Genomic DNA, 7,500 nt, shown 5'->3' with positions numbered 1-7,500 from the left:
ACTATTGAGGCCTACACAATTTTCTTTGTATTTTGCTTATTTGTTTGTTTCAAGTTCATTAGTTTCCACTATGGTCTTAGTTGTTGCTCTCATCTACTGCTTTTAGGGGTGGTTAGTTCTTATTTGTCTGATGTCTTAATGTGCATCATTAGATTGTTTGAGATCTCTTTCTGTCTCTCTCTTTTTAATGTAGACATTTAGAGCTGTAAACTTCCTTCTTAGAATGTCTTCATCATCTTTCATAGGTTTAGGTATTTTCTCTAAGAACTGCAGTGGTGTGTATGTGTGTGTGTGTGTGTGTGTGAGAGAGAGAGAGAGAGAGAGAGAGAGAGAGAGAGAGAGAGAGAGAGAGAGACCGCTCAGACTCTGCAGTAGAGGTTTGCCCCTCCCCACCCCATGTTCTAACATTTCCTTTGTGCAAGAGTGAGAAATGCTCAGATTAGCATCTCTGACCCCTCTCTTTGACCTTCAAACCTGCTAGATCTGCTCTGAAGGTCAGTTTATGGAAGCTGTGATGTGTGGCTTAGGGAATCCTGACTCACACATTCCCAGACATGTTCTTAAGTTCAAGGTTCCAATCTTGTGGTTGCTGCTAAACGTTCTCCAAATGTAACACGGATAAATGGCATATTGGAAGCATATGTGTCCTTACTTCCACATCCATGTCCTTTTTGATTTCACTGGGAATTCCAAGTGTGAAGGAGGTGTGGTAGAAGTGGGGGGGCGGGGGCTGAGCAGTAGAGGCCCATGATACATGTATTCCAGGAGATGTCCCCGTGATACTTGAAGCCAAAACCAAGCAATAGATACTGATCCTAAGGGGACAAGAGATTCTGTTCAAGGATATCAAGAGTGCTAGGGACGCTTTCTTCTTTTTGTATGAAAATCTCTTTTCTCCTGGAAAGTTTTAGAAACAGTGTTAAGCAGAGACTCACGTTAACTATGTCTCATGGCTGCTTTCACCTGGATGTGACCCTTCAGTTGCCACTTTTTCCTCTTCACATTGAGTGGGGTAGAATGGATAACTTCCTCAACAGAACTTCAAACTCATTCCCTTCTGGATTTCTTTTTCTGTAAGTTGCATCTTGATAGTAGAAGAGAAAATAAAGGAAAACTATAGCTTATAGTAATAATGGAGTGGCATTTTGCAATTGATTGACTTCTGCCATCACCAACCTGGGTTCTCATAGCTCCTTTATATATTAGAACTGTTCTTTAAAACTCAGCCACAGAAGGCCCTAAGTGTTATTTTAAACAAACAAACAAACAAACAAACAATTTACTTGTTTTTATTTTATATACGTTAGTGTTTACTTGCTTGTATGACTGTATGAGGATGTCAGACCTCCTGGAACAGGTGTCACAGACAGTTGTGAGCTGCTATGTGAGTTCTGGGAATTGAACCTGGGTTCTCTGAAAGAGAAGCCAGTGTTCTTAACCACTGAGCCATCTCTCTAGCCCCAAGTTTTGTTGTTGTTTGTTCATTTTTAAACATAAAAAAGAGTGTATGTGCGTGTGCATGTATGTGTGTTACTTGAGTAGTGTGTGCCCTTGAATAGTTTGTGTACATTCACACATACACCTGTGGAGGGTAGAGGACAACATTCCACAGTTGGTTGCATCCTTCCACCATGTGGTTCTTGGGGATAGAACTCAGGCTGGCAGCAAAGCTAATCTCTACACACTGAGCCATTTCTCTGGCCCCCAAAGTAAAGTACCGTACCATGGGCACTTTAGTAGTTAGCCCAGAGAAAAACTACTGGTAGCAGGAAAACTTGTAAGGTTCCCCAGGAGTCTCCCTTGTCCCCACTTCCCAACCATTCTGTAGCCACCCTGATGGTGCCAGTAGATTCAGAGTAAAACAGCGAGTAGGGCAGTTGGTGCTGGGAGACCTCCAAGTCTAGGCTTGCTAGGCTCTCATTTCCACTGTCTTCTTCTTGGTAAGGCACAGCTGTACTCAAGTCTCCCACCACAGCCCCAGCTGCCTGCACCAGCAACTCTCCTGCCTCTTGTCCAGCTCTCCCTTCCCGTGCAAGCAGAGGCTTCTAGGAAAACCCACTAGCATTTGCTATCTGCTGAGTGAAGGATGGGATGAGTCGGGCTCTGCATACCTCAGTCTGCTTATTGCAGATCCATTCCTGTAGATAGATGGATATGATGTACACAGAGTCCTCATTCGAACACTCAGAGCCTCGAGGGTGCAGGGTTGGCTTGGGTTGTTACTGCTGTGTGGCACACTGGAGGAAGCCAGTGGGCATGAGCCCAAACTAAGAGACCTTTCTAATCCTTTTAACCCAGGGTGGGGGGGCATGACTTTAATGTCCAGCTGAGAGGTATCCACAAAAGGCCACAAGATGGCAGTGAATTATACCAAAGATGGCTCAAGAAGATCCATCTTTGTAGCTAAGTGCAGAGCTGCCATGCTGGCTTTCTGTGGAGAAAGGGTCAGCTTTATCATGCCCCATTAAAGCCTCAGGCTCTTAGTTGGCTGGCAACCCTTGGCAGATCCTGCTTTGGCAAAGTCACCAAATGTTCAACCTTTGTTGCGTGCCTAACTTCTTGTCATCATGTGAGCCTAGTGGCCCGACTCTGCTTCAAAATCTGCTTCAAAGCCTATGTTTACCGCCCCCCCCCCCCAGTGTAACTCACCTATTACAGTGTATTCTTGGGCAATACAACCTGTCCTAACTGGAACAGAGACCAAGAGGGGCAGAGGCATCCTTAGGCAAGGAGGGCTTCACTTGTCTCCTAAAATTACCCCACCCTATCCAAGTTCAGGCTCATCTTGACTTTCTGTTGTTCCCCAAGGGTTACTTTTCTACAGACAGCTCTTGTGATAGGGTGGGGGTTGGGCCTCTGACTGTGAAAGTTCCTGTACCAGCTGATAAGAATGTCTGTCAGCTCCAAAGAAGGGGCTGCCCTCTAGCCTGCCCTTGCTTTCTTCTCCCCAACCCTCCTGGGCCAAGCCTTCTCAGTCTCCTGTCCGCTCCTCCTTTGTCTGTCTTCGACAATGGGCTTCTTTCAGGTCTTGCCCCTTCTTGTTGCCTCTCTGAGCTTGTCCATTCTCATGGTTTCATTAACATCTCCTTGCAGATGACCTCTTCAGCCATGACCCTTTCCTGTGTCCCAGATAGCAGTTTCAACCGCTGACAGGACATCTCCTCTCCTGTATCCTGCAGGCCCCTCTACCTCAGAGGACTCTGTCCCCTTCATACTCTGCCAGATGTCTTGTTCTCTTGGGTGTCCGTTTCACAATAGGGCTCCTTCCTTGTTTCTAGTTTCTAGCTAGAAATTTGGAGTCCGTCAAAGGCTTGCTCTGTATGGGGAAGCAAGCTTGGGTTCAGGGCAAGAGAGATCAAGAAAGCCACCAAGAGGATGTAAGGAACTCACTCTAAAGAAGAGAGAGATGCACCAGGGGCTCAAGGCAAGCAGGAGAGTGATGTGTATAGGCTGCTGTGTATGGCAGCATGAAAGATGCATCCTACAAAGCTCCCAGTCAGGGTTAGCCTTGCCTTTCCTTTCCATCCCTATTCCCACCACAGAGTTCCATTAGCTGTTAAATAACTAGCTCACCACAGTACTCTCCTCTGCCTCTTTGGTTGTGAGCTTTTGTCCATCACTATCTTAGCACCCCTCCTTCCCAAGCACACAAATGCTACACTCACCAGGTTATACCAGCTCTTACATAAAACAGAAATTCATCTGGTGCCCTATCCTGCCTGACTGGCATTGCCTCAACACGGTGCTTGGAATGTAGCATCAGGCTCCCTCTCCTAGACTCAGAACTCTACTCCTAATTGCTGCATGGCCTTAGGCGAGCTGTTTAACCTCTGTGCCTCATCTGCAAAATGAGGCTGATGTTTTGAGGGCAGAATGAACGAATATAGGTACGGATTATAACAAATGCCCTGTAAGTGGTAGCTATTATCACTGCTCCTGTGTACTTGGGGTTTTGCGCTCCTCCAAGGCTGGTTCTCAGGCCTTGGGGTGTTTTTCCCATCTACTGATGAACCCTTCCGAGGGACGCTTTACTTTCTCAGATTATGCTTCTGTAGTCCGGCTGTCATATGTACCTTAGTTCTCTTGACCTGCACCGAGTGTATCTCCCTCTCTCATTAGACCTTGGATCACAGACAGAATAGAGGGTGCTAAATGCATTTCTTCATAGTTCTTTCCTCCCTGAGTATACTGCCCTTCTTTCTAGCAGGTAAAGACACAGGGCAGTTAAAATTTGCAGCATCCATCATGACTGTCTCCTTGGGAACAAACTCCTACATGCTTTTTGTTTTCTCTTCAAGGGAGGGGGCAAAACCTTTCCCTGCAAACACAGCTAACATTTTAGGAGGTATAGGCCATGTGTCTATAACTCAGCCACGCCCTATAGTGCAAAAGCAGATGAGTATGAAGTTGTTGAAGAACTTTCCAGAATCTCCTGATGGGCCACACTCGACAGCTTATGACTGCTGTTTGCAGCTGACAAACCCCACTGCCCAATGGTGGGCGCTTCCTGATGTTCCCTCTAAAGATCAGGTCAAGCCTTTGTTGCTCAGACTCAAGACCACCTCAGCAAAGGTTCAAGTGGCTCAGGGTAGCAAGGTGAGTGAGCCCTCAGGTCTGACAGCTTTGTTTCTGGAATCAGCCAGGGTGAGGGAGGATGAGATCCAGGGCGCTGGAGCAGTTTAAGGAAAAGAAAAGCAGACGTTCCCCTCAGCGCCTTCTTCCTCCCTAACCCATAGTACATTCACATGACCCTCAGCCCTAGTCCCAGAGGTAAATAAATACACATTTTATAACCACCTCGGACAGATTTTTGTTATTAAGGAAGGAAATTAAAAGTCTCTTAAGTGTAGATAATGTGGAGCTTGCTAGACAAATTGACAATAGCCAGGAAATTCGAAACACAAGGCTGCGCCCTCCTCCACTGAAGTGTCTGCTGTGAGCTCTGTAGCTCCTAGCTTCAGGGTGTGGCAGGGCAGCCCAGAAAGTCTCATCAGTAGACTGGCTATCTCTGTGGGAATCGAATCTGTGGGTCGATTTGTGCCACCAACTATCAATTTGGCAGTTGTGAGGGACACATACCTGCTTTTAACCTGAGTCCTTCTATTTGCTACTTGGGGGGTGACAGGCAGGAAGGGCAGTAGAAATCCCACCAGGAGTCCCAAGTGACCCTCACTTAATGGGATTCTCCTTTCAGGGAGAGAGAAACATTTCTGTCTGGGGACTGTCCAGCTTGCTGGCCTCTCTAACCCTGTTGGCTGTCACCAGGGGAGTAATTATGATGTAAATGGGTGGGTGCAGGAGGGAAGGTGAACTATTTGCCCTTCCCTAGCACTTGAGCACAATGAAAGGTGACTTTGTATATTTATTGAGCTATTATGGCTTAGCGCTAAGAGGAGCTCCTGCCAAGAATTGAAAGAAACCTCCATTTTTTTTTGTATTATACATTTAAGCACAAATTGCTTTGTTACTGGTCAATATTTGTGGGGGGGAAAAATCCAGCAAAAGCCACACTCGTTTGATATTGCGTACATTTTTCCTGTATCTCACTGGGCCTGCTGAAAGTAAATCCCTTCTCCGATATTTCCCACATCTGGTTTTAATATTCCAAAGTCTTTGTCTCATGTACTTTTGATAGACAACATCTTTGTGGAGCATTTTGTTATTAGACTCTATGAAATGTTGATATTAATCTGAGCTGCCCTGATCTTCGTGGAACACGAGGCTACTCGGAAACTATCCTTGGAAGCATCTTTGGGGGAGGAGTATTTGGGGATCAAGAGATGTATTTTGACATCCTTCCAAGAGCATTTGACTCTGTTTCGTGGGAACGCTGCATGCATTTAACCCAGGGGACCTCCAGGCAAGGTTGTTGCTTGCTTCAATTCTCTGCAACCAATGTCTGCTGCCCTCCATGTCAGGAACCTTGACAGGGAAAAGAACGGATATCAGGTTCACCCCCTCCACTCTGAGACTAAAGAAACTGAGACTCTATGGGTAGAGTGCCTACCTACTTCCTAGGGACCATCAAGTTTTCCTGGTTCTGAGTGGATTTAAAAATGAAGCTCAAGGCTGAGGAGATGGTTTGTCACAGGAGCAAGTGACTTTGAGTTGGAGCTCTAGAATCCACACAAAGCATGGTGTGGCAGTATGTGCGCATAATCCCAGCACCAGGGGGCAGGAGGATCACTAGGGATTTTGGGCCTGGCAGTCTAGCCAAATTAGTGAACTCCAGGTTCAGTGAGAGACCCTGCTTCAAAACAGTAACATGAAGAGTCACACCCAACACCAATTTCTGTCTCCACACAGATACACACACACACACACACACACACACACACACACACACACACACGCCCACATACTTTGTGCATACACGCATGCACACATACAGACTCATGTATTTCCCTAGAATGCCCATCTTAAAGAGGGTGGTCCATATTGCTATCTGAAGGGAGGCTATTCCATTAGGCTGGGCCTAATTCCAAAGGGTCACGTTGAGTGCCAGGCCAATGAAGGTCTTATCTCAAAGTAGACCTAAGGAGTGACAGCTGAAGTTGTTCTCTAGCCTCTACATGCATGCAAATGCATATACATGGACACTTAATGAACACACACAAACATATATGTGCATACATGTTGTAATATAGACTTACTAAACAGTTTAAAGGAGCCAAAATGGGCATGTTAGGAGCTCAGGGGTTAGACCTGTGCTGGGTTCTGCATTCTAAGTCCCCAGATCTGTCCCCTGCTCACCCTTCCTCCACAGCACCTGTGTCACCCCAGGTGAGTGCTGTCTGCTTTTAAATTAAGCCTTGTCCAAGTCTCCTTGGAGCTAAACTCAAATCAAGATGCTTTCTTCTTAAGTTCACTGAAGAAGAAAATTAAATTGAGGTGTACACAAGTGAAATGTGTCAGCCAGTCTCATAAAGGAAGGCTAAGATTAGAAGCTGCAAGAGGAGAAAATTCCCAGAGCATTTCCAGACGTGGGTTGGTGGTACCTCCAAGGAGAAAAAAGATCTTTTACTCCCAAGCATGAACAACCACCTGGCAATTACTTCAAAGGTTCATGAATTTCAGGTGCTCTCGGAGGTGCAGTGCACGGCCCTGCTTGTCTCGAGTCTGTGCATGGACAGGAGGCCCTCTGAGATGTATGGCTGAGATGGAGGATGTGTAAAGCAGGCTGCACACCATTCTCCATGATGAAGAACTGAAATGGAGCACTGTGGGGAAGCATGGAAAACATCCCAAAGGACAAAGCTGAGAAGGCTGCATCAGGGCTGATGAAATAGGTGGCCCAGGTCCAGGGTAGAAGGACATGATTTGCACTGTAATGTCTTTTTTCTCTTTTGAAATGTATACCATGTACCTGTATCATCAAGAAATTATCTAAAACCAACCACACACCAAGTCCACTATTTATTCTGTGTAGTCTTTTGGAACTCAGCTAAGTCTCTCTCTCTCTCTCTCTCTCTCTCTCTCTCTCTCTCTCTCTCTCTCTCT

Source organism: Mus caroli, chromosome 9 (genome assembly GCF_900094665.2).
Source record: "Mus caroli chromosome 9, CAROLI_EIJ_v1.1, whole genome shotgun sequence".
NCBI lineage: Eukaryota > Metazoa > Chordata > Mammalia > Rodentia > Muridae > Mus > Mus caroli.
Note: the sequence above shows the minus strand (reverse complement) of the source record.